This window comes from Triturus cristatus, chromosome 3_2 (assembly GCF_964204655.1).
Source record: "Triturus cristatus chromosome 3_2, aTriCri1.1, whole genome shotgun sequence".
Classification (NCBI taxonomy): domain Eukaryota; kingdom Metazoa; phylum Chordata; class Amphibia; order Caudata; family Salamandridae; genus Triturus; species Triturus cristatus.
The window spans coordinates 1,060,744,392-1,060,757,801 of NC_140584.1; the positions used below are offsets into that span (position 1 = coordinate 1,060,744,392).

General features: G+C 44.6%; 1 protein-coding gene across 2 annotated transcripts in view; it reads left to right on the plus strand.

Moving 5' to 3' along the window:
• Positions 1-13,410, plus strand: part of GTF2IRD1 (GTF2I repeat domain containing 1) — a 1,036,986-nt gene that overhangs the window by 46,593 nt on the left and 976,983 nt on the right. The gene's annotated exons all lie outside the window — the stretch shown is intronic.

Sequence of the window (13,410 nt, forward strand, 5' to 3'; positions counted from 1 at the left end):
CTATTGTTCATGGAAGATGCTTCAGTTAAGGTAGGCATGTGCACTGGCTCTTTGAAAAGGATTGAGTCGCTTTACCTACCATCCTTTTGTCTTGAAATATGAATGTTTTTCTTGAAAAAGTATAATTCTCATTTTCACTCTCTGCATACAATAGAAAGGAAAGGGATCTTGAATGAAACCACAATTGGACTTATGTAATTAAGATGAAGAGCATGACCCTAAAAAAAAGAGTAGACCCACAGCTTTCTGAATGGTGTCTTGCAACTCTAGCACTGTCTAGATTTTGATATCTTATATGCATGAAGACCTCCGACAACATAGTGTAGATTGCACTGTGCAGCCCTGACATAAAGTAATTCAGAAGAACTGAAAAAAAGGGGAATGGTTTCACTTGACAGACTAGGTTATTACAAGATTTGGCCTTGGTGTCGAAGTGTGTGAGGGCAGATTGAAATCTCACCCTTCTCCCATATTCATGAAAGCCAAGAGTACATGAATTTGTTTATGCATTATTTTATCGTTTACTGATATGGCTTATGCTTCTCAAAGCCACATCACAACTATATTGATTAGCAGGTCTAAAGTAGACTAGTGGGTAAACATAGTCAGCTAAAATCGACCTCGTGCTTCTAACAGGGAATGGCGGCTTTCCTCTGCACAATGACTACCACACTGAAAGTAGTCTATGGCATAGCTAGTCTTAGAACATTAGTGTGAGACACACAGGTGGGAGGGAGTCAGCTATACTTGTAAAGTAGTACCTCATGCAGTTCAATGCAAGCACTACAGTGGATTGGAAGGATGCATCCAAATAGCCAATACCATTAGATGAGAGATTAATAAGCTACTAAACTAAGAGCTCTTACTGACAAAGTCTCAAACCAGTGACTTAAAGAGGCTGGTCAAATAAAGATAGACCCAAAGCTATGTGTATTGTTGCCAATAGGTCTGTCAAAGCCCATACCTAACAAACATTGGCAAAGCCAGTAGGTCCCGCCTTTAAAACCTATTGACTTTGACAATGACTTTTGCAATTTTGCTGATGCTGTGCTGGATGTCCAAGAGTAAAGGAAAGGGCGCAACAACACAGCTTTTTTAATGCAGAAGGGCAAGCACCAATTTGCTGCTTTGTTCTCCACTCCTCACCCCCAACAAAAATAAAATACAAAAAAAAGGTGGCAGGGGAGGAGAAAGCAGCATAAGAGGGAGAGCAGCATTGCACCTGGGCAGAGAAGCATGTGAGCAATAAAGCAAAATGGAGTACAGAAGAGGCAGGGAATTTGGCGGAGAGAACCACACAAGAGAGTACTAGCAAAACAAAGCGCAGGGAGTGTCTTAGATGGAGAGAGAAGCACACAAGGGAGCGAGCTTGAAAGCGCATGCACTCTCAATGAGTATTTAAACAAATTGAAAAGAGGTAATTCCCTAAAAGTGGACAGTGCAAAAATAGAAACCAGCTAATCAGACAGATCGTAAAGAGGCTATACTTCAGTGGAGGGACAATCACAAGATGGGGCAGGTGATACATTGAATAAGAAGCAAGCAAATTAGAGTGACAATAAAGCCAATTGATGGTAAGCAATGGCTGTAAGTCCTTGGTAAGCCCACAATAGGCCTTTTGCAACCAGGCTGCTTGCACTGTCTGGCAAGCTTGTCCTAAAATGAGCAGCACTATGAGTCTTTTCTGAAGGCAGAAATCTCTAAAACATATATTAGCATGGGTTTAGGTTGTAGTCTGTACCAGTTGATTTAAAACCAGAAAGCAAGCAGTACGCGTGATTTACATTGTGGTGAAAGCCCCTTACGTCAATAAAGATTAACAGCAGCAGAAGCTAGTAGAGCTTATCTTGTCTATTAGCAAAACAAAAAGAAAGTAGTTTGGATGAACAGATGGAGTAAACTGCTCTTTAAATATTTATTGTTACATCAGCAAATCACTGGTTGTTTACCTCCTTTGGGACTCAGTCTTGCGTGAAAGGCTTAGCAAGGAGCTCTCTAGCCTACTTAATTTAAGATGGTTCCCTGAGGCGTTTGAAGCCAAATCTCAAGTTTAGAAGGAGATTAAAACAGTCCCTGATAGACAACTCGTTGAGATTAACTAATTGCTTGCAACCCATTTAAGTGAAACAGATTTAGACATTAATTTGAGATCCTTTATCCAGAATTAGGTACTTTGATCGGTATAGAATTTGAATGGGTGGGAGGGTATTGTTTTCCATACATCTGTTTAGATTTAAACACAATTAAATAATTCAGCCAATCGAGGTTGTGACCGCAGACATCCATGAATTTATTTTGTAATTAGTTATTTCAGATAGACAAGTGGAATGTTCTTAGCTGCATTTATAGAAATAAATCGGAAAAATAATCGGATGTGCCAAATGCAAAAGTCAAGGATCCAGAAAAGCTGCCTCATTTTAACTAACTAAGCAAAATTGGACGTTTGACACTTTTACCAATATTAAAAGGCAAATGTATGAATTAGGAGGGTTATTTATGAAATGACTTTGGTGTCTGCCAGCAGGCAGCTTTTTGAGCAATACGAAATCATTGGCTTTGTCGAATAGTGACTACCAGGAAAACTAAATAGAATTATTGCAAAGAAGTCCAAAGAGACAAATGTCAGATTTTGTTAGCATTTCTGTATTTTTATGTACCATGTTTCAGTGCACATATAGGGCCTCATGTAGGTAAATAAATTTTACCGGTTCTTAAATACCGAGCCGTACCGAATCGGTAAATTAGAATCGGTAAGTTACATGTAGGTAAAAATTCGGTAACAGTTACCGATTCGGTAACAGTCGGTAAATACGAATCGGAATTCACCGATTCGGTAAATACCGAGGTGATAATTACCGAATCGGAAAATACCGAGGTGGTATCTACCGATTCGGAAAATACCGAGGTGGTATCTACCGAATCGGAAAATACCGAATCGGTACGTACGGATTCGGTAAATAACATCACATGACTTGACGAAACAGCTAATCCTGTGCAACGACAGCCCACCCAACCAGGAACTGCCCACACCCAGGCAGGTGTACACAATTAGCCGAAGTGGCCACACCCAGGCAGGTGTACATAATTAGCCGACCCTGGAGAGGCTCGGAGTGCAGAGGAGAGGCAGGGAGCAGTTGCATGTGCGAGCGGGAAACGAACAGCATGTCCAGCCAGAGCACACAGAAAGACGGAGGGGAAAGGAGGAGGAAGCTCAAATTCAGCCCCAAGGAACTCCAGGTGCTGGTGGAGGAGGTGGTGAAGCAGCACCAGAAGCTGTTTGGGAGGCAATCCCTGCAAGTGCCTGAGGCCGAAAAGCGCAACATATGGCTGGCCATCCAGGCGCAGGTCAATGCTGTGGGAGTGACCCACAGGGAAATTGAGGTCCTCAAAAAGCGCTGGTATGACCTGAGGATTGTGACCAAGAGGAAGATGGGCGACATCCAGAAGGAGGCCAGCCAGACCGGAGGTGGAACCAACAGGGCACCTGCCCTCACCGAACTGGAGGAGCTGGTGGCGGCCACACTCGAGCAAGAGAGCGTCGTGGGTCTTGGGGACGCCGACAGCTCTGCCAGAGCCGCAACACACCAAGGTAAGACGAAAGCACAGCAATGTAGCCGCCCCTACCCCTATCCCACATCCCCCATTGTGACACGAGAATCACACTGCAGTCCACACGTGTCAGTGCAGACAGGCAATGCATTCCGGGAGATGTAGTCAGGGCAACACTAACCATGACGTAAATGTCACAGGGCAACAAGGCATGTCACGCACTCGAGGCACAAGGAGACAGAGGACAGATTGGAAAGTGAAATGATTTATTGTGACGCTTGCAATGCAGCCCTTCGGGGACACTGAGCCAATGTTGTTTTTCTGTCCACAGATGTGACATCATGCAGTACAGGGCATGCTGCAGGGGAGACGGCACACCGGCCACAAAAATCACCTCTAGCCAGCACGAGTGCAGACCAGGGAGCAGGCCCACTTGCAGCCGCACCACCTACGCAGCCAGCCTCGCCGCACACAGAGCCAGCATCACCTCACCGAGAGCCAGCATCACCACCACCAGAGCCAGCATCGCCACTCATGTTCGATTCACCGGCCACATCTCCGCTTGCAGGTGTGAGAATGAGGAGGCGTCCAGCAGCCAGGCTACGAGCCTTAGACACCTCGTCAGACGACAGCATGGGCCCAGAAGACCGCACCGGGCCCCAGGAAGGGAGCCATCCCACTGTGCCCCAAACATCACAGGCAGCACAGACGGGAGCAAGAGGGCGCCGCAGGTCGCGTGTCCAGAGTCCACCAGCACCCACTGACGGCCATGGAGTCTTCTTGGGGCTCGAGGGCCAAATGTTGAAGCAACAGCGCCTGCAATCAAAGGCAGTAATGTCAGTCCAGAGGCACATGCGGGTGATGAGGACAAGCTTAGTCAACATGGACACAAACATTGGCGGCATGGCTGCGGGCATTCGGGACATGTCCCAGTCAATCCAGCAGTTGTGCAGCAAATTAGATGCTGACATCGAAGCACGGCGCCGGGAACGCCAGAGAAGGGACACTACCAGCAGGGCACTCAACCGTCTGGCAACTGCGACTTCCCTACTTTGCCGGCGCTCTGTGACGATGCAGGAGGGCCTAACACAGTGCTGCAGCGACCTGTCACGGGGGATGGTGCAGGTGACAAGTGCACTAGGGGTGCTATTGACAAGTCAGGCGTCGACAACTGCTGCAGGGGATGCTGCGGAGAGCATCGACACCAGCAGCAGCATCACACCCCCCGTCCCCGAAGCACGCAGGAGCAGCAGGCGGCTTGGGGTTGGCTCTAGTGAGGATGCACAGGCCGTGCAATCCACCACTGCAGCGCGTATGCGCAAAGATTGATGTGGCCCTGCTTATCCACTTGCCATTGGGTGACGTAACCCTGGACATACTCATTGTATAGATGGCATATTGCCAGATTGGCCTGTTCATGTGTTCATGGCGTGGTGCCACATTAAACTACGTCATGACTTCTCACGACTCGCTGTGTCCCCTCACTTACTCAGAAATAGTTGCATGTGATCTCTGCCCGTCTCTCTCTCCCATCGATTGCAGTTGGCACTCTAGCTGCGCTGCCCTCTGGCTGGCCTGACTCATCCTCGTTGTCCTCAAAATATGTTAGTTCCACATCTGTACCTTTTTTCGTGGCAAGGTTGTGCAGCATTGCACAAGTGGCAATTATCTTGCAGCAGGTGATGGGTTTGTACTGGCGTGCGCCTCCGCTCTTGTGGAGGCAGCGGAACCTGCTCTTCAGCAGTCCAAACGTGCGCTCCACCACATTGCGTGTAGATTTGTGGGCCACGTTGTATCGTCTCTCACTCTGGGTTGCTGGGTGTAGGTAGGGAGTGAGGATGAATGAACGGCATGCATATGCACTGTCGCCTGGATGAGTAAAAGGGAACCATCAGTTACATGCCTCTATACACTCTGATTTGCAGGTTTCAAGGGGCGTCACTGTTACTTACCCAGCAGGTAACCCTCTCCGAATTCTCCGGCTCTCAGTCGTGTGTAGATCCCACTATTCTGGAAGATGTAAGAGTCGTGGGTGCTCCCAGGAAACTTTGCAACAATATCTGTGATGATGTTCCCTGCATCACAGATCACCTGCACATTGATGGAGTGGGTGGACTTCCTGTTCCTGTAGATGTGCTCTGTGTCAGCTGGAGGACAGATTGGGATGTGTGTACCATCAATACAGCCGATGACATGGGGGAACTGTGCCATGTGATAAAAGTCTGTTTTTGTTTTCTGCAGTGCAGCCTGTGTGTTTGGGAAGCTGATGTAGTGGTGCATTCTCTGCATCATGGCATCCAGGAACTTCCTGAAGAAACGTGACAGGCAACTCTGGGATACCCCACCCACCGCAGCTATCACCACCTGATAACTGCCGGATGCCAACAGATGTAGGCTGCAGAGCACCTGCACATGTGGGGGTATGGCGTGCGCCCTTCTTATTGGCTGGTCCAGGAGTGGGTGAAGGTCCCTGATTAAGTCCATGATGGTTTCGGGGTGTAGCCTGTACCTCTCATGTATCTCTGCATCAGTCAGCTGGAATAGTGTGATGCGCTGTCTGTAGATTTGTTCCTCCCGTCGCCACACCCTCAGTCCTGCTGCCTGTAGACGTAGGCGCCTTGCAATGACGTACATGGCGGCCATGTTGTCCACGCTGTTGCATTTTGGGATTGCTTATATGCATTGTTGATGGTTACCACCTGCTTTCCATCCGTGTTAATTACCGACTCTTATTTACCGATTTTCCTGGATTTCTTAATTACCGACTGCTCCTACATGTCATTTTCAATTTTTACCACTTCATATTTACCACTTCATATTTACCGATTCGTTAATAATGTATTCGGTAAATATGAATCGGTATTTTAGAATTCGGTAACTATGAATCGGTATTTACCGCCTCATATTTACCGAAAAGTGGTTTTTGGACTCCTACATCTCACTTGTCTGAATACCGGTCGGTAACGGCATATTTACCGAAAATCGGCCGTTACCGACCGGTATTTGGCTACCTACATGAGGCCCATAGTGTGTTCACATGCTGTACAGATGGTGCCATACATGTAATTTCTTGATTTTCCTTTTTAGTTAGTTCCGGGGGCATGGATAAGGATTAGAATATTGTAACAATATATTGTTTGTAATGAAAGATCAATGTACCACATGCTGTGAAAGGTTTTGATAGTGTTCGATGGAATACAGTCCTAATCTTCAACCATTTTAGCAGATCAGCTAGCCCCCATCATCCATTTCCCCCACAAATTAGAATGAGAAACTTTACTTGCCAAATGATTCTATCTCCACAGACCCCGGGGAACTCTGCACTTGTAGCTCATTTATGCCCCTAGCATCCCATACATAAATACAGTTACACAAATTCTACTCCTGAACTTTAAAAACAACCCATATATGAAGTCAGTTATATTTGCGGCTCAGGCATTCAAAATCTCAGAAATGTGGTAGTTATTTCTAAGAACACACTTACCAACAGCTTTTCATTTCTTCAGGACTCACTAGCTCCTCCTAGGAATAAGTGTAGTAGAGTTTGCAATCCAAACAATCATTGGCATAGCCAATAGGTCTCGCTTTTGGGTTGTTTAGCCATGCAACAGTTGCATAACTAAATACTTATAAGGTCCCAAAAGCGAGACCTATTGGCTATGCCAATGCTTGTTTCTGTTCATTACAGCTCTGTAGTAATGGCGGCGCAGGGGTGCCACCATTACTACATAGAAGTAATAAACAGGAAAAAAAAACCTGGCTCACGGGAGAACATCAAAGCGGCCGTGTGGCCGCGAAAGTGATCGCGATCAAACGTCAGAGCGGCCGTGCGGCCGCGAAAGTGAGGCGCCCGCGCACATGCACTGTAGCTCTAGGCTTCAATGGTAGCACTTTTTTGAGCCCTCACAAAAAGTCTCGCCAGACCAGCGCATGCGCGGAGTCAGGCGAGACCTAAAAAGGGTGACTCCTATGTTTAGAGTTAGAAATCCTTGGATGACTCCAGTACTAAAGTGTAAATCAAAGTCTAAATCCTTAATCTCTAATGTTTATCCAGAAAAATTATCTGAGAACAAGATCCTTGACCACTCGTAATAAGGGCATGATAAATTACAATCTCCTGACAACAAGATTCTGATTGCAGCAACTAAGAATCCAAATTGCCTAAAGATGGAACACGCTGAACTAGGAGTATCACGTATACTCAGTCAGATGTAAGTTGGCCACTACCACTGCAAGTCTCAAGAGCATCCAGGTGCTCTAGTTTGCCTTGACTCTAGTTGCATGTTTTGCATAGTGCAGGCTTTGCAGCCGGGAAGTCTCACACCAAGCAGTGCCAATGATGTGGCTTTATCACTGACGACCTCTGCAGCTGAAGACCCAAGCATCATTGAAGTTCTGAGAAGTGCATCTCCTTGCCTGCCTGGTATATACAGATAAACAAACACAGACCACTGATGATGATAGAAAAAACATGTTTTGTTTAAATCGGTCACTTATACAACAGTTAATAAATATATAGGAATGTAGAAAATTCCTAATTAAGCACAATTTACTACAAGCCTGTAATTGCATATTTCCAGTGGCCCTATAGCCAGCACATTAATATGTGATTATTGGTTTCTGGATGCCAGCAGCCAGGAACCTTTGGACAGAAATAGGTGACCTATGCTAGGTAATGTGCTTCCCACCGCAAAGTGCTTCAGTGCCTCTCAGGATAAGTAAGCGCTATACAATTAAAAATTACTAACTGTGGACATCATTCTGTAAACAGGTCATATGTATTTTCTGCTGTAGAGTTAGAGTTCTTTTTTTTAATATGTTGAAGCTTCAAAAATAACAGGTACATGGAAGGAGGACAGCTCTTATAATGACACATTGAAACAGTTTCTATCCGTTTTGCTTACAAATTCTTTGTGAACAGGTCAGTTGACAGGAGCCCAAATGGCATGTCACCTCATGCACAATTTGCTATGAAGTGCAGACTGTCCCACGTGACAAAGGCATTCATTTAATTAATTCTTTGTAGTCATTGAACTCATGGTGGTGGTCCACCCGCCATATTACGATTACAGTGATGGGACCACCACAGGACCGCTGCAACCGCCAGAGATCATAGATCCTGAGGCGGTAGGAGGCCCATATATGCTGGTGGTGCTGCTGCGGCACCACGGAGCATATTAGGAGTTTCCTCACCGCCACAGTTTTCATGGCTGTGAGGCCACAGTGAAAACTGTGGCAGTGAGGAAACCAAGAGGACCCTAAAAGTCTACCCGTTTGCTCAGGGCCATGGGATGCCTGCAGGGGCATACATGTTGTGCCCCCCCCTTCCTGTGGGCAATTTCCCACTTTCTAGCCCAGCATACACTTTACAGTCAATGGCATGCAGGAATGAGCTTTGGCGTTCTCATTGCGGCTAATTGGCACTGCCGTGGGAATGCCAAAGGACCGCCTGATAGACCACAAGATAACTCGTAATCTGGCCGGAGGTCGGCGTTCTGGTTTGGCGGTCTTGGAGCAGACTGCTGGCGTAGCGGCCTGCTCCAAGACTACCAAACTTGTAATCAGGCCCTAAGTTTGCTTTTTTAAATTCCCCTAGGCATTTCCTTTTTGTTTGAGTGAATATGTCTCTTGCGAATTATGCTAAATTGAAAGGACTGTCACAGGACCCTAAACCCAAATTCCTATGTGAACATTACCCAAAAGTCTGAAACAACAGTCCCGTGCACTCATACAGATATCGGTTCCACAGAGTCTGTGTGTCATTGGTTTGACATGAAAAATGTTGAAGCTTCACAGTTCTTGTATATCCTTTAATAGGTCATCAGGCGAGAACACAAAAAGCCAGCCGACACGTGTTTCGTCAGAGAGAAAGTCACACTCTGACTCTTCAGGGCTGGAAACAATACAAACACATAATTGACATAATATAAAATAAACTCTCTTTTACAATTCTTAAACATGACATCCGCGCACTGAAAGTGCGAAGGAAGCAGAGCAGAGACAGGAGGGATAGGACACCATAGATCCCCCGAAGGTGACAGAAGTCACAAAACAAAAACAAAAAATATATATATATATATATTTTTTTTTTATATCAACTGGTGAGTAGTGCCCTATCAGTGAATCATGTGTAGAACAGAAGAAAGAACCACTGTCAGTCCCAAGACCATGTATTGACAGATCACCACACCTGGTGAGTACCCAGTAAACACAAATTGGCATTGCCACTGAAATACCAATACAGAATGAAAAAAGACCAAATCGCGCACTGTACAACATAAAATGAAACCACATGACCTGACATCTTACCTAAAAGACCGGAAGTGATCTCAAGTTTCAAGAAATATGTTATGTTCTTGTATCCCAACGACACACGGATAATCGTCCAATCCGCCTTTTTTAGATAAAAGACTTCATATGAAGCTATGGTCTAAAATCCTACAAGTGAATAAATACATATCAAAGGCCTCGCACCTAAAGTAAGTATTAAATATTACCACTCTAAAAATACCCCATAAGCCAATTTCATTCTTTTATTTATTTATTAATATTGCTTCTAGGTCCCAGATGAACCTCACTATGTGCTTATCCCACACATAGACATGGCTTACCTACAGAGAAAGGATAATGATCCCCGCGGGTCGTGTCCATGCAGACTATGTAGTTAAAGATCCTTCGACAGTATCTAAATCTCTAAAACAGATAAAACAATATATAAACTAATAACAATCGGCCTATCAATCTAAACACCACGTATGTCCCTCCACCATATGTCATATTCACAAAAAACTTACATTTTCAGCAATCACAAGGTTCTTAGTACCGCTGGAGGACACGTGTGTGTATCCGCCTCAACCTGGAGAGACACCCAAGATACAAAACACACCCACGCTACATCAATCTTATATCCCATATTACTAAACTACAATCATCGTCATACGACCAATAGGGCTCTGAATGATCACCCAAATATTCTAAAAGGCGGCCCAAAAAACTTACGTCTCTCCGACACGGGTGCGTGTCCTGTTGATTCTCACTCCGACTGGTGGTGGAAATCCGGTCGAAGTGCAACGGAAGTATAAACACTATGGATGGACTACGTCAATTGCAACCACTAGACCGCATCCACTAAATTTGCGAGACGTCCCAAGCTCCCCGTGGGAAAGGAACACTGAGTCTCCTTCTAATTTAAAAATGGGATACCAATGGGCGGAGTGGCTACGCTCTCTTTCGCAGTCAGAGCACCCGTACGTGTGTGTACATTGAATATGACCCAATATGTGCCAGATCCAAAAGGCAAAGGTAAACAGATCGGCAGTAGTTGCGCTGAATCACGCGCCACCATATCATTCACTTATAGACATTCTACATGTGCACTGAGTGTTAATGAGAAAAAACTGCACACAGTATCTCTGTAGTTATACCACGGATCAAAACCATATTAAAACAATATAAAAATCTTAAAAATTATTATCGCCCCGAACAATGTCGATCAAACCGGAGATTAAGTTGCTGAAAAAAACGTGATCATCATACCAAGTATAGCAGACAAAAGAAAAGAAATCAAAGACACTCGACAAAATTCCATGGACACCACAATGATTTCACGTGGATGGTACACATCATTGATGTATAGGCGTAGCCTATCCCAAATTTCAGCGCTGGACCAGAACCATCCCATTCGATGTCCGTGGAAGTGGGCACTCCCCACCATGAAGAGAAAATAGAAGGAAGTGGATATGGCACATAATGCCAGTGTAAGGGGAAACAGCAAGAATATAGGAAAACATCTTTTAGGCAGTATGTAAGGGTGTGACATTATAAAATTTACAGAGGTATGATACCCTACCTCATCTTAGATCTCATGGGAGGCCTTGAGAGTGAGTGGATATGGGGCGACAAAGGTGCATCTTGGGTGGACCATATCATCTTTTGGGGCAGGTATATTGACGACTGCCTGCTCTGTTGGTCGGGTTCACAGATGGAATTGGAGCAATTCAGCCACTTTTTAAACACTAATGATTTCGGTATGAAATTCACCATGGAATCTAGCCCCATAAGAATTAATTTTCTGGACATAGAACTATACGTTAAGGATGGTCATTTACACAGTCGTCTTTTTCGTAAAGATACTTCATGTAATTCTGTCTTACATGCGGATAGTCATCATCCAGCCCATCAAATCAGTTCTATTCCCTATGGTGAGTATATTAGGGCGAGACGTATCTGCAGTGAGGAATCCGAATTCCGTGATTGTATTAAGGATATGAGGACTAGATTCCATAGAAGGGGCTATGCATCGACCCATCTTAATAGAGCAGAAAGAAGGGTGAGCAGTATTAATCGTGCAGACACACTATTAACCAGAGATAAGCACAGAGTGGACAATCAGAAAATTCGAATGATCACGGAATATTCTGACCTCAATCAAATTTTGCGCAAAAGTCTCAAAAAACATTGGGGTTTACTTCTGTCAGACAATGCTTTATCAGATTGCATCACCAACTCGCCATTGATTACTTTCAGAAGGGGAAGAACTCTCCGAGCTAGACTGAGTCCCACAGTACCTAAGACCAATCCCAAAGAGACGTGGCTTGCCACACACTGCATGGGTTTCCACAAATGTGGAGCTTGCGGGATGTGTAGGTGGGCACAACATAAGGTTAAAACTTTCAAGAGTCACAATGATAGAACCTACGTAATCAAATCTAACATCAACTGTTTAACGAAGTTTGTGATTTACATTATTGAATGCAAATGTGGTAAACAATATGTGGGTAGTACTATCCGAACCCTTAAGGAGAGAATTAGTGAGCATGTCAGGGCAATCCATCAACAGGATGTGAGGTATCCTGTAGCCACACATGCATGGGCCTGTCCTGCACAGGGCCCACATAAAGAAATAAGTTTTTTTGGCATTGAAAGAATAGACCTTAATAGTCGTGGAGGTAATAGGGAGCTGCGACTTAGAAGAACAGAGGCATTCTGGATCATGCGTTTACATACGGTAGAGCATGGTCTTAACTGTGATTCAGAGATGCAATATTTTTTGGGCAATTAAGCGCCCGGTGATCAGTCTGGTGCCAGATCTGTCAGATTCAATGAGAGACTATTACATGTATGGCAAGTAATAACAAACTGTCATGATATGACTGAATTTGCCCATGTGTGGGCAATGTGAACTTATTGTGTCTAACAACCAACTGAATAATTGGGCATCGACCAACATGTTGTCCACTGGAGTGTTGTTTGGTTCACTTGAGTATGGTCATGTTCATAAAAAATTGATGCCATTATTTTGATATTCTGGTGAACCAAGAATTTCGGATAATTACTGTGTGTAGTGACTCTGCGACAATGTGAGCTAGTTTTTACAGAGTTTATTTCTTTTGTGTATAATGTTGGGTATTACACAGTCATATTGCTGATTCTAAAGTTGTGTGTGATGTATTGCCCGATACGAGTATTGGCTGTTTTTCTACATTGAGATCTAAGATGAGGTAGGGTATCATACCTCTGTAAATTTTATAATGTCACACCCTTACATACTGCCTAAAAGATGTTTTCCTATATTCTTGCTGTTTCCCCTTACACTGGCATTATGTGCCATATCCACTTCCTTCTATTTTCTCTTCATGGTGGGGAGTGCCCACTTCCACGGACATCGAATGGGATGGTTCTGGTCCAGCGCTGAAATTTGGGATAGGCTACGCCTATACATCAATGATGTGTACCATCCACGTGAAATCATTGTGGTGTCCATGGAATTTTGTCGAGTGTCTTTGATTTCTTTTCTTTTGTCTGCTATACTTGGTATGATGATCACGTTTTTTTCAGCAACTTAATCTCCGGTTTGATCGA